Genomic DNA, 25,438 nt, shown 5'->3' with positions numbered 1-25,438 from the left:
TTGAGATTGGGGCGGGGGGGGGAGGGGTAGTTTTGTAGTTTTTTCAGACCTGGGCTGCAGGCTCTGGTGGGAGGAGAAATCAGACTAAGCTCCTAGGCTTGGCTGTGGTCAGCAGAGGGCTTGGAGGAGGGGGGTACTTGTGAGCCACAGGGAGCCAGCACTCCTACCCATGGGTAATGGATGAATAAGTCCAGTAGAACTGGGGAGCAGTTCTGGGTAGCACTGTGAGCAGAACTGGGTTGGCTCCCCATAGCATCTACTACAGTATCTGTACAGGGACTTTTATTCCTATGCATTTCAATGTCACTCTTCGTCTTGTCCCGCCTACCTGGGCCCAGATTGAGTCCCAAGGTCCATCTAACACAAGAAACCAGGGCCCATCACAAAACCTTCTATTGTTAGAGACACAAAGACAAGGCCAGAGCTTTGACATTTCTTTTCCTTTACTTCCTGCTGGCTTTTCTAGGCTAGTCAGGATGTCCCAACAGCATTTTTTGTAAACCCAGCAAGGCGATTATGTTTTCTTCAGTACACGACAAATAGCTCCAGGGGTCAGGAATTGGGACAGAGTGTGTGTAAGGTTTCCTTTTTTCCAGTTATACAAGGAAGTAACATTAGCTTTGAAGTTGTAATATCTATGATTTATGGTATTTTGAAAATTAATTCATATTGAATCATTTTTATATTATCAGAACCACATACTTCCTCATTAAGTGGAAAAACAAACCAGAGACAAATCTACTTTAGACTCTCAGATTCTCTTACTGTAATTGAACCTTGGAGCTTTTAAATTTAAGTGTGAAAAGAAATGGAATGATGCTGTTTTAAATTCTTATCAATTCTGATGATAAAGGAAGTGGTGGCTTTTGTAGAGTGGGTGGAAATAAAATGGGGAGAGAGAATGATAGAAATGAATGTTTCCAGATAAAGAAAATCACAGTGTCATATTAAAAAAATTTAGCAAAACATTTTGCTCAAAATTGACTTGAATTTTCTCATGTAATCTATTTTTAGAATTTTATACACAGATTTAGAAAATGGAGATCAAAGGGTGCAAATGATTTGTTACCTGGTTTTTAAATTAATAATGAATATTGTCATTTGTAAAAATATATATTGTTTTCTAAAACACATTTTTAATACAGTCTTCCATTTTATAAATGTGTCACAGTGTGTTTAATTAATCCTCTAGTGAACATTTAATTTATTTCCAGGGCAGTGACTTTTTTTTTTTTTTTTACTTTAGTTGATGGGATAATCTTTTATCTTCTAGTTTAAATTTTTAAATTCCAGTATAGTTTTTTTGATGTTTATTTAATTTTGAGAGACAGAGAGAGACAGAGCATGAGCAGGGGAGAGGCAGAGAGAGCGGGAGACACAGAATCTGAAGCAGGCTCCAGGCTCTGAGGTGTCAGCACAGAGCCTGAGATGGGGCTCGAACTCATGAACTGTGAGATCGTGACCTGAGCTAAAGTCGGTTGTTTAATTGACTGAGCTACCTAGGTGCCCCAAATTCCAGTATAGTTAATATACAGTGTTATATTAATTTTGGTGGAAAATATATTATTTGAGCAATTGTATACATAATTCAGTGCTCATTATGGTAAATATCCTTCCAATCCCCTTCAGCTATTTCGCCCATCTTTCTGCCACTTTCCCTCTGGTAACCATTAGTTGTTCTCTGTAGTTAAGAGTCTGGTTTTTTGTTTGTCTCTTTTTTTTGTTGGCCTGTTTTGTTTCTTAAATTCCACATATTAGTGAAATCATATGATATTTGTTTTTCTCTATTTCATTTAGCATTATACCCTCTAGATCCATCCATGTCCCTGCAAATGGCAAGAGTTCATTCATATGTTAGTTCTATTTTTTAAGTTTTTGAGGAACCTCCATTCTGTTTTCCACAGTGGCTGCATCAGTTTGCATTCCCCCCAAAGCATTCCATTTTATGTACATCCTTGTCAACGCTTGTTGTTTCTTGTGTTTTTAATTTTAGCCATTCTGACAGGTATGAGGTGGTATCTCCTTGTGGTTTTTCATTTGTATTTCCCTGATGATGAGTGATGTTGAGCATCTTTTCACATGTCTGTTGGCCATCTGTATGTCTTCTTTGGAGAAATGTCTGTTTATGTCTTTTGCGAGGCAGTAACATCTTGATTTTAATTATGCATCGTGTCAAACAAAGAATCATGAGTAAATAGGCAGGGTTCATATTGTTTGATTGCAAAATTTCCTTTGTCAGTGAATGAAATTGGTAAAAGTACATTTGTATTTCAGAATAACAACCTTATTTAGTGGTTATGTTCTTGATGAAATGCCTCAAGTGATGGAGACCAGTACTATTTAAAAGTACAACTTTATAGGGGCGCCTGAGTGGCGCAGTTGGTTAAGTGTCTGACTCTTGATTTCAGCTCAGGTCATGATATGAGGGTCATGATCTTGGGGTTGTGAGATTGAGTCCCACATCTGTCTTTATACTGAGCATGAACACTGCTTAAGTTTCGCTTTCTCCCTCTCTGTCTGCCCCTTCTCTACTTGCTTTCTTTCTCTAAAATAAAAAAAAGTACAATTTTATTTTAAAATTATCTAAAAATATGTGTTTCTACAAGCAGAATTTTCCATTTCAAGACTTCTGAGGCAAAGGAAATTGGCATAATCCTTATTTCTATAGTAAAATTAAATGATGCCACAATAAAGTCATTATACTAAGCAGTTAGTGATTCCTAGAAAATGATTTTTTTAATTAGAAAAAAACAACAAATAACAATCACTAGCTTTTTCATAAGTCATTCATTACTAAGAAAGTTTGAGAAATAGCATTTGGTTTGAAAGTCAGTACAAACAACATCATCATTCAGGCCGTTGGATATTCTAGGGTCTGAGATGTGCCCCTTGCTCTGGTATTCCAGTGTGGTGTCTGTCTTACAGGTTCTTACTTATAAATCAGGGGCCTCTGCACAGTCTCTATGGCCCCCTTGGCTCTAGGAACAGAAAGATGCAGAAATTCAGAGTCCCAGTGCCAGGGGTATTGCATTCTTAGGATCTTGAGCCCTTCAGGACACCTTAGCACACACACAGTTAATTGGAAATAAAATATCAATGACTTTGATTCCAAACTCAGCAATACCACTAACTAGCTGTCCTAGAGTTCACCTTTATGTAAGCTAGTTTGTACATCTATAAAGTGAGAAGTTAAATTAGACTAGATGGAAATACTTAGACTTTCAGTACTGGAAGGTACTCTGTAGAATCCATGCACTTGCTAGATAAGAAACTACACTAGACTTGTCCAGTGGGGGACACAGAGTCAGGGCCACCACTCAAGTTCATTTAATACTCAAATCATGTGTGCCTTTACCTGACACTCTCTACAGCTCTTTTGCTCTAAAACTTAGGAATTTATGATCATCCAAGTGAGAGTTTACACTATAAACATCATGACTAGACTGCTGTATATCCGTCAAGTGTTTATGGTTGCTCAGCATTGGCAGTTAGCTAACCAGCTCTGAGTCCTCTTTGGACAGGAGACGATTGTTTTGGTCTTTATGCTGGCAGAATAAACTTAAACCATCATCTGTCTTTCTTGAGTCCTATCTGCTTGCTCTCAGACTCCCTGCTGTGGATAAAAGCATGGCCAAAAATAGTAACACAGAAAAAGAGATACAAAGAAGTGGTAGCAAGGGGGTAAGCAAATGATGGTAGAGCAGCTTGTGCTGTTTATTAGATTCAAATCTTAAGATCAGAGACAATCTTGTGGACACAGTCTTCTTTTGAAATAAAACACCTTATATTATTTCAAGCATTAGCCAGCCTTGGGGCTAGTGTTAATTCGGCACTGCAACAAGTTACTTTTAGGGTGACACAGTGTATGAACGCTGTGACCCATGTTAGGATAACACTTGCTCCTTCTCTGGGAGCCAAGGCTTCAGTCAAGTCTTAACTTGTAGATAGATAGTGATAGAGCCTTCCTTGGAGGCAGCAAGGTGGGAAGCGGGAAGGATTCTTTGATCCCAGTCATCTTCTCTGATGTAGATGTTGTTGGGTGGATTAGGTGTTACTAACAGCTGGAGCCAACAGAACAACATAGAAAGTACGGGTGGGGACGTGAGAAATACATACAGAGTTGAGAACCAGAGGTTGCTTGGTCATGCAGAAATTCACTCAGAGTTCTGGGGCGCCTGGGTGGCTTAGTCGGTTAAGCGTCCAGTTCGCTTAGGTCATGATCTCGCGGTTCATGGGTTCGAGCCCCGCGTCGGGCTCTGTGCTGACTGCCAGCTCAGAGCCTGGAGCCTATTTCAGAGTCTGTATCTCCCTCTCTCTCTGACCCTCCCCTGCTCATGCTGTCTTTCTCTCTCTCTCTCTCCTAGAAAGAAATAAAAATATTAAAAAAAAAAAAAAAAAGAAATTCACTCAGAGTTCTGCCCAAGGCCAGGGGGTGGGGCTTTCTTTTCGGTTTGTTTCTTAATCACTGACAGGACATTTCTAGCAGAGTTCCTGGACAAGTTTATTCAAGGGCTGAGAAAGTAGGATTACTCCACTCCTGTGTACTGATAAAGCTGGAGTGTGAATTTTCCTCCAGTTCACTCAAGGATGGGAAGGGTCATGGTAGCTACCAGAAAATTCCTAGAGGAAGTGAGCCACCTCTCAGTTCCTTATATGATGCTGTGGCGACATGCCCCAGAGGAGGGGTCAGTAAACTTTCTGTAAAGAGCCAGAGAGTTTTTTTTTTTTTTTTAGCTTTGCAGGCCATACAGTCTCTGTGGAAATTATTGAACTCTGCTGTTGTTAGCTGAAAATCAACCCCAGCCAGCAGATAAATAACACAATGTAGTTGTGTTTCAACAACATTGAGTTTGCAAAAAGAGCAGCAGGATGATTCTGCAGCTTGCCAATCCCTGCCAGAGAACAGGCCTATTTCACATCTGCTATAGATAGAGGAGGTGGTTTTTCTCAATCTTGGGATTGTTTTAAATGCTTTTTTCTTCTTTTCATTTTATATGTAATCATTAATCGGTATTATTGATTTTACTTTCTCAGTATCTTCTTTTGTCATTCCCTCCAAGGCCTCTTTTGATCAGCCTAGTTAAAGCAGTTTCAACCAGTTTATTCCCCACGTCATCACACTGTGTGCTTCATAAGAGCTCAGGTCACAGCCTGAATTTCCCTCATTTCTTTGTTTATTATTTGTCTCCTGTATTGAAATGTGAACTTCTTGACACAGGCACTTGGTCTCTCTTCTTTCCTGCTGTAGGATGGCATCTAGCACAAGGCAAGTGCTCAAGGAATACCTAGTAAAAGAGAAATGACCTGAACCAGACCCTACCTTTAATTTCCTACTTTATCCATTTAATCCTTCACATGAAATCTAGAGTTATTAAATCAGTCAAGGCCCTATAGAAGAAGGATGGCATGCTCAAAATAGGATAAAAAAGAAAGGCTAAATAGAAGGGCTGTTTATAAAAATGTGTGCACATGAGGGAAATGAAAAGGAAAAGTGTGGGTGTTAACTGCCCATAGGTCTGAAGTGACATGTCAGAGAATTGTTATGAAAGCCTGAAAAGAGAGGGTCCTTTAGAGAGACCTACTGATTTTAGTTAACTTGTGCTGCCATAACAAAATACCATAGAAGGGTGGATTAAACAACAGACATTTGTTCTCTCACAGTTCTAGAGGCTTGGAAGTCTGAGATCAAAGTGTCAGCCAATTTGGTTTCTGGTAAAATTCTCTTCCTGGCTTGCAGATAGCCCCCTTCTTGCTCTGTTCTCACATGGAGGGGGGGGGGGGAGACAGGGAGACAGGGAGAGAGTGTGTGCTAGTGCTCTGGTGTGTCTCCTTATAAGAACACTAATCCTACTGATCAGGACTGTACCCTTATGACATCATTTAACCTTAATTACTTCCTTACTCCAAATATGGTAGGGACTTCAATAACAAATTTGGGGAGCAGGGACACAATTTAGTCTATAACAGTCACCATGGCAGGAACTGTGTTCTTTGCTCAAGAGATGCAGCCAGAGACAATTCCCAGGATGGGAGCCCTCGCCTCATTCCCATCGTTTTGTCAGATCTCCTGCAAGAACAGAAGTGCAGCCCAGAAGGCAGAGGAGACCATTGGTACAACCCACCAGGAATAGCCTCCTGGATCTGCAATGGCAAACAAGACATCCGGCAACATCATTCCTTTGGCCCGTTAGCATCCATTTCTGTTTGTGGGATAAGTTTGGGTCTCCATCACAGGGAACCCTTGAAATCTGTTCAGCTACTGAATCATCATGAGGTGATGTCAACTCAGTCATACCTGTGTCCAGAACTAAAACACTGGTAGTGACTGGGGTTCTCCACGTAAGGCAGCTGGGGGAAAAGAGGAGTAGAAAGAGTAGTTGATAACAGTCCTTACATCTGTAACTGGACACAGCATAGATTGGTAATCAGAGCTTCATCTTTCTGCCACACATGTATTTCTATGTTCTCCTTTCTCTCTGCCAGTACTGTAGTCCTGTCATCGCCAGGATAGGAGTCCTCCACTGGCACCATTATTCAAACTTCATTCTTCTAAGATCCCCAAGTGGATAAGCAAGTCAATCCTAGAATCTTGTTTTGAGGGTCTATTTCCCGCAGTAATTTTTGGTACTACTAATACATGTAGCAGAAAACATATGGCAGCTTCAAATAATGGAATTCAAGGACCTAATAAAGGGACTAAGCACAGGGTTATGTGCAAGACCCTAGCTGTGATTTTGGCATTCCCTGAGCTACTAACAGGAGGGATTGTTGAGGTGTAGGCTTAGAGGGAGGGATTCTGTCCTGTTATGGAGAATGAGAAGGGGGACACCTGGGTAGCTCAGTCAGTTAAGCCTCTGACTCCGGTGGCTCAGGTCATGATCTCATGGCTCATGAGTTGGAGCCCCATGTCAAGCTCTGTGCTGACAGTTCAGCGCCTGGAGCCTGCTTTGGTTTCTGTGTCTCCCCTTCTCTCTACCCTTCTCCCTGCTTGCTCTCTGTCTCTTTCTCTCTCTCAAAAATAAATAAACATTAAAAAATTACAAAAAAAAAAAAAAGAATGAGAAGGTCCTGTGGGGAACACGTTTTCAGAGGAACTGTTGTCTTGGATGGAGAGGCAGAGCCATCCTGAAGCAACCCTGCAGAAGGGAAGGTGGGGGACGTACCATTACCACACTCTCCTCTCTTTGATACTGTTGGGGCTCCTCACTGGTCAAAACCATGTGGAAGTGAGAAACCAAGAAAACCTGTTGATGTGGCCCAAACAGAATGGTCTCGTGGGGCACATAAATAGGTAGAGAAAGGTGAGAAAGGACCCTGAAGGACAAATGAAAGATCTCTGGCACCAGAATATTCTTGAAACAGCAGCCAAGTGATTTTTTTTTTTTTTATGTTTTATTTATTTCTGAGGGTCAGGGTCAGAGAGAGAGGGAGATACAGAATCAGAAACAGGCTCCAGGCTCTGAGCTAGCTGTCAGCACAGAACCCGACGCGGAGCTCGAACCCACGAACCATGAGATCATGCATGACCTGAGCCGAAGTTGGATGCTTAACTGACTGAGCCACCCAGGCGCCCCAGCCAAGTGATTCTTAAAACAAAGTCTCACCTTTGATGTCTTCCTATTGTCTATGAAATAAAATTGAAAGTACTGAACAGGATATTGATATCCTCCCTCAATCTCTTCTCATCACAGTTTTCCTGCCTGACTTCCACATCTTTCCCAATCCATGCTACTATGTGCACCACGTACTTTGTATTTCTGTTCTCCTTTGTAATTCATACTGGAAGACCCTTCATCAGTTCCTAAAGCTCCATCTAAAATTCTATCATTCTGTGAAGCTGTTAAAGATACATTCACTTACAGTTCCTTCTCTTCTCCTCCTGTATTTAATTCCAGATGTATTATACTTTTCATTAGTGTAGCTCCTACTGTATTTATGAATGATGTTCTTTATTCCAAATATACTAAAGACTTCAACATACACATTGTTTTGACTATATAATTTAATTCTCATGGGATCCAGCAATAAGACTACTTGTATTCCTCATTACAAAACAAAGAATCTGTCAGAGAGACCTAGCCAAAACCACCTTACCAACTGATGAACTTAGCATAACTAATGGTGGACTATCCAGACGTGGTGAGCGCCCTGATGCAATGTGAGGTACAGATCACTTCCCATGGATCCTTTCCAAAATGTTTAGATGGAGACAGAGCACATTTAACAACAGCCAAATAAAATGTGTCATCTTTGATGGGATCCTTAGTTGGCCAAAGTCATGAAGCATGTAGCTACAGAGTCAAAAGTTAGATTTGACTTTGTCTGTTGGAGATTGTAGAGATGCTGTCTGTGCCCTGCCCAGAGCCTCTTGTCACTCACTGTTCCCATCTATACTAGCCCTTTTGTGTCAAAGGCTTGTGACTTCAAGCACCAGAGACTCTGTGCCTGAAGCCCTTCCCCCACCCCCGCCATGCCTGGGGCAGTCCAGAAGGGGTTCCCTTTGAGAGTTAATGGCCCTGGGAGTAGCCCTTAGCCAATACATGAGAGAGTTTGAAGAATAGCTGTTTCAGCTTCCTCTTTTAGGTGAAAGACTCTGATGACAGGTCTCCACCATTTCCCAAAGCTGGCCAGTAGAATTTATTATTTACAGAATGAATCTTCTCTTCAATGCACTTTTTTTAAATGTTTTATTTATTTCTGAGAGAGAGAGAAAGAGAGAGATAGAGAGAGACAGTGTGAGCAGGGGAGGGTCAGAGAGAGAGAAACAAACTGAAACAGGCTCCAGGCTCTGAGCTAGTTGTCAGCACAGAGCCCAATGCGGGGCTTGAACCCATGAACTGTGAGATCATGACTTGGGCTGAAGTCGGGTGCTTAAAGTACTGAGCCACCCAGGCGCCCCTTCAATGCACTTTTATGTGAACTCCTTCCCTCCCCATCTCACTTCCCCACTGCACCAGGCAGGGCTTACTGGAATCACTTTCCAAATAAACAAACCACTGACACTCAACATTCTTTTCCTGTTTCTGGAGGAACCTGGTTTAAAACAGCAGTCAAAACTTGTTGTTTCCATTAGACCACAGTGCTGCCCTCCTTCCTTCTGTCTGTGAGACAGCTGGTAAGAGGCTGCATGGCAAAGTTCATAGAACGGGCTTGGGTTTTGTAGTCATGCAAACCTAGAGCTTCCCCTGGCCTTTGCACTTGCTCATTGCCTAATGTTAGGCAAGTGAAACCTTTTGAGTCTCAACATTCTCTTTGGTGAAATAGGATAATAATAGAGAAGTTCCTCTGTTTATGCGCTTTCAACTTATGAACTTTCATAGGTATAATGAATCTTGTTCCCCTTGGTTGCTGTTTCTGGCACTGATTTATTTATGAGCACCTATAGAAAATTCGTAAAACTAGGTAATAACAGAAGTAACTCACCGCAAGACATCAGTGATGGCTTGAATTAAGTAATTTTGTACTTTTGCCTCTAGAATGTGATGCACTGGTGAGCGGAGGAGTCTCTGAGCCTCTGAGGTATAGACAGTGTGAGGATGACACATAATGGTGTGAAGAACACAGCCTCTTGGCTGATAAAAGAAGTGCCCAGTAAATAAGAGCCTTTGTGGTTACAAGTCTGTCTCTAGATTTTAAGCTCCTAGGGGGCAGAAGCAGTGTTTTCTTCATCTTAGATCTTTCCTTATAGTATTTGTGCAAAAGTGAATAAGACAAATTTTACACTCTACATCTTTCTTTTCATAATATATTTGCACTATTCATAATGTATCACATAAGCCAAGTAACCAGCAGCACACCATATTGGGACCCCACTTACCAAAGGTGATCTCATTTATTTTCATGACGTCCCTGTAGCAAATTTTGCCCTTTCATTTTTCTGTCGCTGTATCCCATCACTGGGATTGTTTTAAGCCATCCAGACCTTTCCGCACTATCACTCATGGGAGTTTTCCTTTTCTGATGCTAGCCTTTGAATCTCATATATATTTTTAAGTTTATTTATTTATTTTGAGAGAAAGAGAGTGAGCAGGGGATGGGCAGCAAGAGGGAGAGAGAGAGAACTCCAAGCAGGCCCCAAACTGTCAGCCTGACATGGGGCTCAACCCATGAACCGTAAGGTCATGACCTGGGCCGAAACCAAGAACCGACAATTACTGACTGAGCTACCCAGGTGCACCAGGATCTCATCTTTTAACAATCAGCTTGGTCTTCTTTGTCTCCTTAGCCCACTGAGATGATTTCTGGAGTTTGAAATGTTTTTTGTTTTGTTTTGTTTTTGCATTTCATATTACTGATTTCATCTAGTTTTCAACTTCAATAAGCATAATAGATATAACAACTAGTAACATTACATACTAATAACATTAAAACTACAATTTAATAACATTATCAAATGGCTCTATCATCTATTTAGCATTTCTTATTCTTTTCTTCAACAAATATAGATTGTCAAGTCTGCCTCATTTTATTGTTTTGCTCCAGGTTAATTACCTGTAAATGTACAATGCTCCCTTATTTTGTGGCTTTACATCTAGGCCAGCACTGTCCAATAGTAATTACTATGATAATGGAAATTCTTTATATCTGGGTTCTCCCATATGGCAGCTACCAGTCAAGTATGGTTAATGGCCACTTGAAATGTGGCCAGTGTGTTTCAGGAACTGAAATTCTAATCTGATTTACTATAAATTTAAATAGTCGCAAATGACTACTACATTGGATACAACAGATCTAGATTTTTAAAAAGTTTATATGACAAATATTTTTGTTCACATTTGTTTCTTTTATTTTTTCTTCAGAAATTTATATAATCTGGCCTAGACAGTTATGACTAAAAAATTATTGGTATCTGCAAAATATATATTCCAAAATTACTGATTTCTACTATACTCTAAAATACTTGAAAAGACAAGTTAAGGAAAGAAATGTGGTTGATGAAATTGTCTTTGTTATCCTGATTAACATACTAATAATTGGTTTGACCACTCAGCAATCTGTTACTGTGCATAAAGTAGGGCAAAGAATATGATGCCACTCACAGAATAATTTTTAGGTGAGGAGAATTTTACATGGAAGCCAGTGAGTTATTCAACTTGACCCTGGATGTAATTGTAAAATAGGTTAAATATTTTTAAATTATTTCTTACCCCCTTTTCCTCCCTCCTCTTGGAGTTTCCTTTCCAAGGTGTCCAATGCCATCATTTTCCTCCAGCTGATCAGATTGCTGTGAGCCCTCCACCCTCTTTCCACTGTAGAACATAACTGTATGTATCCCTCTAGTCAACTCATTTACATTAAAATGTTACTAATTGGTAACATTCTCTCCCCCACAGAGAGCTTCCATTGTTCTCTCCCCACAGAGAGCTTCCATTGTTTTGTACCCACAGAAAGCCTACATTCCTTCTCTCCCCGAAGAAAGCCTACACTGCAGAGCAGTATAGCCCTGTGATTCAGAGGGAGGCTTTGGAGTGAGGTGGCTCTGGGTTTTCATCCTAGTTGAGTGACCTGTGGTTTTATAGCTCATTGACCTTGGTTTGAACAAGTCACTTCACCTCTGTTAGGTCCCTGTTTCCTCAGCTATAATATGGGAATAAAAATAGTTCCTACTCTATGGGATTAATGTGAATATAAGTAAGATACCAAATGCAAAGTGGTTAGCCTAGTGCTGTAATTGTCAAATAAATGTTACTGTGACAAGTTAACTTCTTTTATAGGAAAAAATTACTTTTACAAATTAACTTCTTTTTTAGGAAAAAATATACTCTTAAGTGAATCTCTAATAATAAAAGTGTAGCAATAGTAGATAGCTGGGGAGAGAGTCCTAATGCTATCCATAGGGCCCTCAATATATGTATTTGTTGAATGAATGAATCAATGATGAAGTCCTAGCTTCATGTGACAAATTGAGTCAAATTGAGTCAATAGAGGCAACATTAAGAATGCCAGCTTTAACTAAATTTGGTTCTGTGCTTTCAAAAAGTTTTGCTATTCAAAATGAGCATAAAATGTCAATGATAAGTATAATTTGGCAGGATGAAAAAAATTTAATTTCTACTTCACGTTATGCCTTATTTGAAATTTTTAAAAATTAAAAAAAATTTTAATGTTTATTTTTGAGAGACAGAGAGAGACAGAGCATAAATGGGGGATGAGCAGAGTGAGAGACACAGAATCTGAGGCAGGCTCCAGGCTCTGAACTGTCAGCACAGAGCCCATGGCAGGGCTTGAACCCACAAATCGCGACCTGAGCTGAAGTTGGATGCTCAACCAGCTGAGCCACCCAAGCACCTCCTTGTTTGAATTTGTTATAGGCATGGATTATTTTTAGAATAAAAAAGAAATTATATATAATTATATTAATAAAATAGCCACAAAGTAGCATCAAGTACCTTGAATTAGTATCACAGCATTTATGTGGCGCTTCATAATACAATTCCTGACTGAAGAAAATGTGTTGTATTTAGCAGTCTTGCCTAAAAAGTCTGACAGGTGGTTTAGTATTTGTATTTTCTTTATGATCAGCAATGTAAAAAAAGGAAGATTCATCTGAAACTGATATAACAGGCTCTCAACAGACACACAGAAACACACACATACACACTTTTATAGAAGTCTTATACAGGATGTTCTCGGTAGAATGAGGTAACATACTTACTGAACTACATGGTGACCAACGCTATGATGTCACTGTGTATTCCTAATATAGCTATATTTTTCTCAGAGACAGACAGAGAAAGGAGAAATGAAAAGAAAAAAAGACTGTTTTTCCTTACAGCCAGCAGCTATTTCATATTTTTCCCAGGCCATGTGGAGTATAGTGGTAAAAATGTCATAATTTCCTTTAAGAATTGACATTTGTATTTAGAAATGTTTTGCAATTAGTGGGATATGATATATAAATAGATGAATCAGTTTAATAAACATGCTATGGTTCATATTTTTCCAGTCACAGTTCCTAGATTAAATATAACAATAAACAATAAGGAAGCTGATTGATTTTCATTGTATGCATAAATCAAGGGAATCATTCAGTTTTTATTTGGATACATTTGCAAAAGCTACGTGATGTACCCCTGGTGCAGTCCTGTGAGACATGACTGCTGCATATTGCTAAATTGTACAAAACTTCTAAATGAAACACTACTATCTCTAATTCGCTTGCCAAAATAGTGAATCATAGTAGGTTGCCGTCGGTAAGCTAGCAGCCAGTGACGTATGTTCCTCTTGCTTCTCTTTAACATTAGAGGAGGTGGTTGCAGACTTTATCACCAAAACCAAACTGCTGGGAGCATTCTGATCCCAGGACAGTCCGTGCCTCATGCTGCTGATCTTAAACAGGCTCTGATGGGCCCTTATCACCGACTTAGTTATAATTTGTTGAAATTGTGAACATGACATATATGCTCCCCCATTTCTCTTCTTCCTTCAACCTTTTTTATCACTCCACTTCCTTTCTCTGGCATGCCAGTATGGGGCTGGCAGAGGGATTAACTGGAAAGTTGACAAATATAAGAAATAAAGAATAATCAAACTTTGAAGCAAATTACTACCTCTATGGGCTGAGTGATTTTTTATTTGTACAATGGTATATTAATATAGAACATGTGAGCACTTAAGTGAAAAATTTTAAGGCATTTAAAAATACTATTTAAAATTGTAAGGTAGTACATATTCACTGTAGAGCTCTTTTAATTACAAAAAAGTAGAAAAAAATAAAAGCAATGCATTATTCTACTATCTAGAGATTGCCACATTTAAAAAAATTTTTAAACAAAAATACTTATACAATTTTGTATCCTGATTTTTTCACTTTATTTTATAGTAAGTAACTTATCCCAAGTCACTAAATAACAAAGCTCCATTTTTATTTATTTAAAAATTTTTAAAAAAATGTTTTATTTATTTCTGAGAGAGAGAGAGAGAGACAGCATGAGCAGGGGAAGGTCAGAGAGAGAGGGAGATACAGAATCTGAAACAGGCTCCAGGCCCTGAGCTAGCTGTCAGCACAGAGCCTGACGCAGGGCTCAAACCCATGAACTGGGAGATCATGACCTTGAGCCAAAGTTGGATGGTTAACTGACTGAGCCACCCAAGCACCCCAAATCTCCATTTTTAAATTGCCAGGTTTGTGCACCATTGCTCTTCTTTGACCTTCAATTCTGAGACTAAGAAAGACTAATGCGTTACCAAGAAAACTCAAAGAAGCCATTTCCTTGGTAATTTTCAGGACAGTGTGATTCCTCCAGGACTGAACTGGTATGAGCCTGAGATGGGCTTTCTATTTTTAAGTTAATATCAGATTGAAAAAAGCAGTATTTACCACCAAATAATAGTAGATAAGGGCTAACATAAAAAATACATTTATAATTTAAGTAAAGAAACATCTTCAAATTTTATTTTATGTTTCATAAGCATTTCACCAAGCAGTGTGGGAAGTATGGACTTTGTCAACAGCAACTCTTAGAGAAGCTGGGACTATTTTGTGGAGACTTCACAGTGGATGAAAGAACTTTTTTGTGTGTGTGTGAGCTATTAGCAAACATAGGAAATTAGAAAATTAGTATAATAGTCATATATAAGCTATGGGGATTTGGGTTGGAATAAGACATTTGGGGTATTCTAAAGTCAATTGGGGCAGAAGAATAGAGTAGTTCTATACCATTTACATGGATACCAAGAAACTTCTTTTACCTACTACTATTATAAAAAAAGCAAAAGTGATGGTCTGCAAAAGAGAAACTGTTTTGGTTGTGCCTTGGTGTTATAAACATAAATGTCACTAAAGAAATACTTGGCCCTGTGGAGTCCCAATGTTGTACAGTTGTCTGGGATCCCACTTTACACCAGCGATAGGGCATTTCCTTGCAGCCTATATTTAAACTTGGCACCTGTTGGGGAATACCCTGGCACGGCCTCAGAATCAATAGTGCAGCTGTTAATTTCCACAACTTGCTTTAGTTACTAGGAGGCTGCTGCCAGAATGGGGAGGCAGCGTGCCATATGGACAAAAGAAGTATCAGAGCACAAGGAATTGCTAGAATATTTCAGAGAGATCTGGAATAACAGGTTAGTTGGAACAGGTTGTGGCATCCTTTATTTCTTCAATTTGGGCTGATAAGCATGACCATAGGAAAACAGCATGAAATGAAACAGTCATCATTATTCAAAGTCTTATCAGTTGAGTTCCCACTATTTGACAGAGACTTTCCATTTTCTGAAGACCGTGGTGAACAAGATAGAGGATGTCCCTGCTCTCTCAATTTAAGTATATACTAAACAATATAATCATCTTCCTGATTTTTTGTTGCTATTTAAATCTAGAAGCTGTAAGTGGAAAAATATGAACCTTGAATATTTATATACATATTCTAGCAGAGGAGGAAGACAGTAAATATATGAGTTCACAGTCTTGTGGGTGACTCCATCATTTTGAACCTTTTTTTTTTTTACTCTGGAAAATGGGGATAATAATCTTCTAATTGTTTAGGGGATTAGACATGGTATATAATAAAGATCTTAACAAAGGGCCTGAAACATTATAGCTCCTCAATAGGTGGTGGTTATTATTCTTATTATTGTTACCCATTTCCATGTGGTTATATAAAAGCTTTTTAAAGGAAGTAAAATGGAAGCATAATGTTTCACATGAATTTCTTACTAAAGGATGTGATCAAGTGGCATGTAAGTTCTTAGGAAAAGGCCTGAGACAAGGATATATGTAAGTGGTCACATGAGGGAAGGTAAGAACACTATGTATTTTTTATCTCTCTATCATCTCTCTCTCTCTATCTTTATCTATATATCATATAGATAATAGATATATCATCTTTCTATATAAACATATATATCTTTTCCCTTAGCTTGCTTTTGAGCCTTTCTTGAAAATCAATTGATCACCTATGTGTAGGGTTAGTTCTTTCTCCATAATCTATGACATCTCCTACACTGTTTTGATTACTGTAGTTTTTATAGTAAGTCTTGAAATCAGGAAGTATGAGTTCCTCAACTTTGTCCTCTTTTTAAAAAGTATTTTGGCTATTTTAAGTCTTTTGCCTTTCCTCATAAATTTGGAATCAATTTGTTGCTTTCCATAAAAAATTCTGCTAAGATTTTTATTGGGGTTGCATTGAATGTATACATCAGTTTTGAAAGATTTGATTTTTAATCTTAAAAGTACAGAATTTTCCAATTCATGGCACAGCATATGTATCCATTTATTTAGGTCTTTGACTCTTTAAGATATCAAAGGGGAAAGAAGAACATTTTCTCTGAACTATATCTTTGCCTAACCTAGGTGCTATTGTAATATATTAAAAAGCAGAGCCTTGTGACCATTTTTGGCTTAACCATTTTATAGGATATCTAGTGCACCCAAACTTAGTTTTGGGTTTTTTTTTAATGTGTGTTCTTTTAACTATTTTTGGATAAAAAAGTAGAATTGTTTAAATTTTTAATGAAATACATTAACATTAAATCATTCTATACATTTTGACAATTTAAGAAAATGACCACCTCTACTCATTCTCTTAGGTAATCTTGAGTTGGCTAAATTACTACTAGCAATCGTGGGCTTATGAACGATTTACTTTCAAAATAAAGTCAAGTGTGCTAAACTTTCTTCATAATAAAAGAAATAACAAAATTGTTCTGAGGTTAAGTTTTTCACCTGTCAGATTGGCAAAGATCAGAAAGTTGGGTAATAATTTATGAACCTTCTTTCAACTGGTTTCTTCTCTGTGGGGTGAGGAGTCACTGGGCCCAGGGTTGTGCCCCCCTAGGTCTTCTCTGTGTTCTGGATCACATTCCAAGGACCCAGGATCCTAGGTAGTTCTCAAGGTAGCATATTACAGTGAAAGGGGTTTGAACATCAAAAAATATTGGGAAGCACTTTCTGGAATGATCTTTATGATCTCTGTTGGCTCGGTGGGTCTAAATCAAGAATTTATGGACCACTTGTTCAATGGGAAGGTCCTACTGACTTTAAAAAATTATGAATTAGTTCTCTGAGTTTCCAAGAAAGAGTAGGCTTAAAAATGAATGTCACTTTTCCTTAATTCTAACACAGTTCTCTGTAGAAGACAAAGAAATGTTAGGCTTATCTAGGTCTAAGCCCATCTGTTGTGGAACATCTTGCTGCTTAAAGAAGTTCCAGGGGCATTGTCACCAGGTCATGAAATGTACCCAGTGATCACTGCACTGTTGTAGGGCAAACTGATAAGGAACACTCTGATCAGGGAACACAGAATTATCAGTACCTCACATGATTTTAAAATAATGGACACCTGGCAAATCATTTTAGAATAGTGCCTGGAAATCAGTTGATTGTTTTAATAGTTTTTGATGGATTGTTGATTGAGTTGAGTGATAATTGAGAAATTTAAGATATATACTTTAATGGAATGCAGGTATCTTCAAGGAGAGCGTGCATAAACATCTCTGGGGCAAGATGACCACATTTACAAGATATTTAGTTTTGGTAAAGTGATCCATGAAGAATATTTAAGAGACTACAACTAGAGTTTTCTTTTTGAGTCTCATTACCTAGATAGTTTAATTGAAATCGTAAACAAAAATCAGAGTAATATTGGTTTATTCTTTTTCATTCTATAAACTATCATCTGATGAATGGACCGCACTCTATTATTTTGCTCAGAACAATGGAGAGGAATAAAATAACCTTAAATTTGCATAATTTTTCACATAGCTTATAGAATAAAAAATACATCTAAGGAAAAGAGTCCTATTTTGTGATAATAGTTACTTAAAAATAGTGAAAAGTCTCCTTCATTCTCAAAAACAATTAAAAAAAAATTAGGCAATCTCTGCTTAAAATATGAGGCAGCTTGTTTTCACAGCAATGAGGACCCAATTAGAACAGCTTGGGAAGAGGTTAGAAGTGGATTGGCTGTTGAATGACACTGTGCACCCCTGACTCTCTCACCATATTTGTACCTACCTGTCATATAACATATTCACAGACCAAAAATATGTCCCTCATAGAACTGCTTTAAAACTCTATTACTCTTATATACCACCAAATGCTGACAAATGTACCTGATCTGGCAAGTATATTATATATTATATATCGCAGCAAATTACACCCAAGACTAAGGGCTATTCCTTTTTTTTTTTTTTTAATAGTTTATTGTCAAATTAGTTTCCACATAACACTCAGTGCTCATCCCCACAAGTGTCCTCCTCCATNCAGTTTCTTGATTTCTCTTTCTGTTGCTTCATTGTTGGTGTATAAAAATGCAACTGATTTCTGTACGTTGATTTTGTACCCTGCAACTTGGCTGAATTCTTGAATCAGTTCTAGTAGGCTTCTGGTGGAGTCTGACTAAGGGCTATTCCTAATGCGATTGGAGAACTCAAGCATTTTCTCAGCTTTCATGATGACCCACCTCTCCTGGCTCCCCTCTGCCATCCTGGACAATAGCATCTGCTAACTTGTCTGATAATGATTGGGTGCTAGAAATGAAGACTAACAGCTGACTTGAAGAGACAGTTGAAGTTCATCTCAAAGAAGTACATACAATATTAAACTACAACATCAAAGCAAACACACATCTCAAATTGTAAATACTTTTTCAAAAAAGTATGATGAGGCTTGTATGGATTTCTATGCATTTTAATGTGCAATTATTGTCCAAATCTTTGTTGATAATATCATACAGAGGTTTTTCTGGTGTAGAATTTGGATGATAATTGTGGCTCTCTCATATTTCCTACAATGTTTTTTTACTTTCCTCTTCTTTTTTTTTAACTTCTATGTCTCCTTCAGTTTGTTTTTTTGTCTTTCCTATTTTTTTCTCCAGTGACAAAGCTTTAAATCTCTCGTTTGTACTCAAGATTTAAATTATTTTGAAACTTCTTATATATATATTTTTTATCTTATAGCCAAGTACAAGCCAGTATTCACCCTGAAAACTTCCTTTCACATTCTGGGTGCATGAAATCCAGACTTCAGTTGTACTGGCAGTAGTCAGTGACTGTGAGTTATGAGCCCTGCGAATCAGTCAACCTGATGTCAGAGTATCTGGCTTCAGACAAAAAAAATAATTTGTCAGAGGTACCCCTGCTCATGCTCTGTTTCTGTCTCTCTCCCTCAAAAATATATAAACATTAGAGAGACAGAGTATGAGCTGGAGAGGGGCAGAGAGAGAGGGAGATGCTGAACCCAAAGCAGGCTCCATGCTCTGAACTGTCAGCACAGAGCCCGACGTGGGGCTCAAACCCACGAACCGTGAAATCATGGCCTGAGACAAAGTTGGATGCTCGACTGACTGAGCCACCCAGGCACCCTTCTTTATTTATTTAAATGTTTATTTATTTTTGAGAGAGAGAGCACAAGCAGGGAGGGGCAGAGAGAGAGAGAGAGAGAGGGAGAGAGAGAATTCCAAGCATGCTCTGCACCATAAGCACAAAGCCCAACGTGGGGCTTGAACCCACAAACAATGAGATCATGACTTTAGCCAAAGTTCAATGCACAACTGACTGAGATACCCAGGCACCCCTCACCTGCCATTTACTCCTCTTTTTTCTGATGCCTCTAATTTTACCAATCCAAATTACCTAATTTCATCAAGCAGAACTATCTTTGGCAATGAACCAAGAAATCATTGAAAATTTACTATGCACTAAGAGTTTTTTTTTTTAATTTAAAATTTAAAAAAAATTTATTTCTGAGAGAGAGAGAGAGAGAGAGACAGCGTGAGCAGTGTAGGGTCAGGGAGAGAGGGAGACAGAATCCAAAACAGGCTTTGGGCTCTGAGCTAGCTGTCAGCACAGAGCACAACACGGGGCTCAAACCCACAAACGGTGAGATCATGACCTGAGCCGAAGTTGGACGCTCAACCAACTGAGCCACCCAGGTGCCCCTACACTATGAGTTTTATAAGGAAGTAAAAGACAGTCTCTACCTTCAATGAACTTACAATCTAGTTTGTGAGATAAAGCATTTGGTCTCCCTTCTCAGAATGCCCATTGCCTACTTTTCTGTCTAAAATCATCCCTGAGGAGAAGTTGTTAGCTTCTGGAGACCATCAAACTGGGAGAGAGAATCCTTCTCTTGGCCAATACTTTTATTATTGCAGTTGATCCTCAGTCTTGTAGTTAGTTAAATTTCAGTTCCCACTACTAGAGTGTGAGCTCCTTGACAGCAGATTTTTATTTTAATTCATCTAATTCCTGATACATATAGTAGGTGCTTGAAAAATGTTAGGTTTTGAATTGAAGAATTAAACCCTGAATTATGATGTACTATAATATGCAAAAATAATTCTCAAAAATATTAAAATGTATAAGAATGTCTTGACTTGTTACATATCCCCAAACAAATCAGAAATCATAAGCATTCTTCTTCATTCCTAGTACTTGATCTCAGTTCTTACTCAACATTCCTTTTATCAATACTTCCATTAGCCCCAGCCAGGCTTTTGTTTAGTTTAGGTAGGTTTTTATTTATTTATTTGTATGCTTGTTGGTGTATCAGCCCAGTTTGAGGCTATTCATTTTGCTGTTATTTTAGGTATTGAGTATTTTTTGTTTGTAGGATGTTGAGCAAGATGCCACATGAGGTTTTGCTAAATTATAGTTTGTATTATTAACGAACCCTTTATTTCTGCTCAGGATTATAGAGTTTAGCTTTGTGTTCTTTTCCAAATTGATAATAGCTTGTTTTAAAAACCTATTTTTATATTGGATGTGTTTGAAAATGCTTTAGGAAATAATACAAGTGGCCAATGGTTTTGTTTTGGCATGTTTTTATTTCATAATGGATGCTTTGGGACCTGGCAGATATATGGCAGATTTCAATTTATTAGACATAATACTTCCAACTTTTAACCTCTGGAAAGGAGAATGAACAGAAAGCCTGATTAATTGATGGTATAGTGATCCTTTGGCCATGCTTGTTGAATGATTTACACTGGTGTTTTGTTAGATCCTGCTGAACAAAGCCTCATTCATAGTGGGTGTTCAATAAAAACAGTAATAGGGTTAGGAACTTGTAATCTCAAAGAAAATACAGTACAATCTGAACAAAATGAAATTTCTAATGTAATGTCTTCTAGATTTTTCTGCCCAAATCATCTTTCCTTGTAACTGCAGTGATTATATTTATTCTCTTTCAGAAACATGGTTTATCTATGTTTTTGTGCCAAAGTTGAATGATCTGTTTTAATGCTTAGCATCCTTTGCTTGTTTATCCATGTCCATGTCATTTTCCTGTTTCTCACTTTCTAGTATATTCATCACAAATCAACCTGCCACATTCTTCACAGAGAATCAACCTAGTGAGATAATTCATGAGAAGATGCTCTATTCCACTCTCTGCCCCTGGAACATGTCTACAATGTTGTTTTAAAAATAGATTATGTTTCTGGAAAGGAAATACATTTAGAATTTTTTGGTTTTACCTACATTGGCCAGTCTAGACAATAGACTTTAAATAACAAGTCAACACATGGGAAAGAAAAGCAGAACACTTGAGGTGTTGTTTTACATGTTAATCACTCATGAATGTTTGAGAATTGTGAAGTCAGTTAATTAATTAACTGGACATGCTTAATTTTTTTTTTAATTCTTAGCTGCAGTCAAATGCCACCTACTATTAGATGTTAGAGGAAGAGCGCACAAGGAACAGAATCCCTGCTGTTAGGGACTAACAGTCTAATGGAAAAGGCAGACAAATTAATCAATGACCACTTTATAGCATGGCGGCATCCCAGTTTTTTTTTTTTTTTTAATATTTTTATTTATNGACCTAAGCGAAAGTCGGACGCTTAACCGACTAAGCCAGGCGCCCCGGCGGCATCCCAGTTTAACCTGTGATATACATCCCAACAAAGTTTTACAAAGAGATGATACTTGAACTAAGCCTTGAAAGATGAGCATCATTAAGAGAAAACAGAAAGGTGGATATCAAAAGAGCATTCTAGACAGAGAATGTCATGACTGAGAAAAGAGAACCTTAAAATACTGTGATACGTTTGTGACTTATGTGTATCTCAATATTATGGAGTGATAAAGAGTGAAAAGGAGTGATAATAAATGATGCTGTAAAAAGAGGCAGGAGTCAAGTCAAGGATACCTTGGGAATTGTGGTTGAGGATACTTGGAGTATTTTAATGCCAGGTTATAGAATATGGGAAATGATGCTATTTGTTCTTGAATGAGAGAACTTACTTCCAATGTCTCCCTTCCATGTGAGAAAAGACAGATGTTTGGGAGCCAGAAAGATAGGCTTCACAGGAACTGAATTGGCTGGCATCTTAATCCTGGACTTCCCAGCCTCCAGAACAGTGAGAAATAAATGTCTCTTGTTTAAGCCATCCAATTTTTGGCATTTTACTATAGCAGCCTCAGCAGACTAAGACAGTTCCTCATTTCTCTCAATGATATCATATTCCTAGTCAGGCATGTTAGGCATTCAGGAATCATCTGTTTCGGCCTCCACAATCCTTTAATTTTATTGGTTCTCTTTTTTGCTATTCCCGAACTGTTCAGTATCATAGTTCCTTGTCATTTTCAATAATCTAATTCATTCAGTTTTTGTCTACAAGCTCTCAAAAGACTTACAGAAGAGAAAACACTGAGACACAGTGAAGTATTCTTCAAAAATTTTCAGTGGCCTCTATTGTCTGAAGAATAAAATTCAAATTCTTCAGCATGGAATTTAGAGCTCCCTCCCACCCCTGCCCATGATATGGCCTCAGTCATCTTTCCAGTGTCATCTCCTAATACATCTAGCCATGTGCTTTTTATTGTAGCCACTTGGAGTTTAGTTCATGAGGACCTTCCATGTTGGGGAACACGTTGATGTACTTAGTGGAGGGTCATGTGCCTTGGTTCAATGAGGAGAAGACACAGAAGCTTTGCATTTGGGACCCTTCCAGACCTTGCCAGCTTCAAACCAAGTTTCGTCATTTGGTTTTATTTTAAACTGATATTTGCTTTAATTTCATTTTGTTCTCAGCAGACTTTAAGAAGACCAGGACAAATTTACCTAACCAATCCTTATCCCTCTTTACATAAAATAACTCCATTGAAAGAGAAGGAAATAAGTTTATTGTGTACTTTGCTATTTCTCAGTGCTTTTCTAATTTTTACTTCCTATTTTTAATTATCAGAGTTTACCCAGAGTATTATCTCATCAAAATGAAGTCTTCAAAAATGAAGTTCTTTCTGTTTTCAGTTTATTTTGTTTATGACTGAGTCAAAACTGATCAAATTGCTAGAAGAGCTAAATAAAGTGGAATAAGCAATCTCCTGTAGCAATATCAGCCTGAATAATCCACTTGGTATGTTTTGGTATGTGTCTGTCTGAAAACATTGGCTACAAACACTGCTTTCCCTATATCTAAGTAATGTTTAAATATTGATTAAAACTGCTAGAGCATCAGCCACAAAATGTATCAAACGTTAGGTGTGTATGATGTGTAAGTTACCTGTCACATGCTAGTTACTAAATACATATGAAAGGGAAACCAGAATATTTAGTTTCTGACCTAAGGGTGCTTATTCCTAATTAGGGGCAAGGAGAGTGAAGGGGGAGGGAATTAATATAAGATGCCTTCCTCTATTTTGGATGAGATTAGGTACTCTACATAGTAAATCTTTACTACTCTAAAAGGTAAGTAAGCATCCTATTCTAAATTCTGTTAATTTTGTCTCATGACAGATGCATTTTGTTGAATGCATATTGATAGAAAGTAGATCTATTTTTCTTACCTAACAGGTAATATGCAGAAAGGCAGTCCAGGATGAATACATCTGGTCTAGGAAATTGACGAGGCTGTGCAAAGGGATCTGGGGAGGTGTCTTACTGGGCATAATGGCACCCTAAACAGATGAGGGTGATGTCCAAAATGATAAAGGGGAGAACGGATGCCTTTAGAATATCTCCCATCATCACCACTGCGTAGTCATCTAGGCCAATATCCTGTCTTGCATGGATTCCTGCGATTATCTTCTTATTGGTCTCTTAACCTCTGGTTCTGTGCAAGTTCAGTGCATTCTTCATACTGACCAGAGTGATCTTCATTGAGAACAAACACAAGGCAGTCACTTTTTTCCCATTATTGCACCCTTAAGGAGCCTTCTTAGAAATTTTTTCCTAATACCACCTCCACATACTCTCCCCCATGTATGAAATTTAAATACCACAAATATGTTGTATGCCTGTTTGTATACTGTGGTCCTTTGGAGGCCCTAGAACACTGTATATTTTTTCACAATCCCAAAACCAATTTTCATCAATATTGCCTCTGTTAAAAATATATGGGCTAAATTATCCTGCTGTTGAAAATATCCACAAATGTCAGTGGCCAAAAGCAACAAAGTCAAGCTACATGACCATTGTAGGCTCTGGAACTCTAGCTAACTATCAGTATTGGAAACATAGCTGGTCTTCAGGCAGAGAGAAAGAGCAACTCACAAAGAAGTTGAGACATATGCTGCTTTTGCTCACTTTCCATCAGCCAGCCAAGTCACATGGCGACACCTTCTATTTTGTGGGGAAGAACTGAGAAGGGGAAGTACAACCTTAACATGTGACTGAAAGGAAAAAAAACACAACTCTTCAGAATATTTGTGAAGAGTCCTAATGATTGCTACAGGCACTGTCCCAACAATCCTATGAGGTAGGGAGAAAGTGGATGTCAAAATAACAAAGTTATTTGTTCAAAAGCCTGCAGAGGCCAAAGCGGGATTTGGACCCAGGCTCTTGTTTATTTTACTTCTTGTTTCTGGGGTTCAGTCCTACCCATCATGATTGGCATGTGGTTGTATAACACTTGAGGGCAGTGAAAATATTGCCAGAATGTGACTTTCTGCCATCAGAATCCTGAATGGGCCTACCCTGAAAGCACTGGGCAGTGGGTTCACAGACACTCCAAGACATCTTCAGGTCTGTTCCCCTAGTGTCAAGCAATTACACGATTCCCTAGTGCCAAGCAACTACAAGATAGGCCTGATGGGAGGAAATGGGGCTAATTCCAAAGGACAACATTTTAAGAAGACCTAGCAGGAGAAAATTCTGGGTTTTCTTATTCCAGAGTGTTTCAGGGTTCATTTCTGGCAGGGATGGTGATGATTTTGCTATTGATGATCTTCTCTCCAGCAGACCTTCACCCATGGCCTTCTCTTTATACCATTTTGCAAGGTCACGTGTTAGAATGGTCATTTGCTGTGAGGTGATGGAGGCTGGGCAATGATACAGTTTGGGGGCAAGTCAAAGTTTTTAGGAACCTGAGGAATAATCTGGCCCAGTTCTATGTTTGGATGAATAAAAAGGCATTGACTCAGTGTCCCACAAGGGGCCAGTGTCAGAGAAAATCCCAGGACCCTTGCCTGCCAGTAGAATATGTTCTTCTCTCTGCTTCTCTTTCTCTCTCTGGGATGATTTGCTGTGCTTCCTTTTTCAAGCTCCAAAGGG

General features: G+C 38.4%; 1 protein-coding gene across 1 annotated transcript in view; it reads left to right on the top strand.

Moving 5' to 3' along the window:
• The window catches only part of LOC144228168 (uncharacterized), an 86,272-nt gene that overhangs the window by 9,262 nt on the left and 51,572 nt on the right, over positions 1-25,438 (top strand).

The sequence above is a fragment of the Crocuta crocuta genome, unplaced genomic scaffold (assembly GCF_008692635.1).
Source record: "Crocuta crocuta isolate KB4526 unplaced genomic scaffold, BGI_CrCroc_1.0 scaffold462, whole genome shotgun sequence".
NCBI classification, from domain to species: domain Eukaryota; kingdom Metazoa; phylum Chordata; class Mammalia; order Carnivora; family Hyaenidae; genus Crocuta; species Crocuta crocuta.
This window is presented reverse-complemented; position numbering and strand designations above follow the sequence as displayed.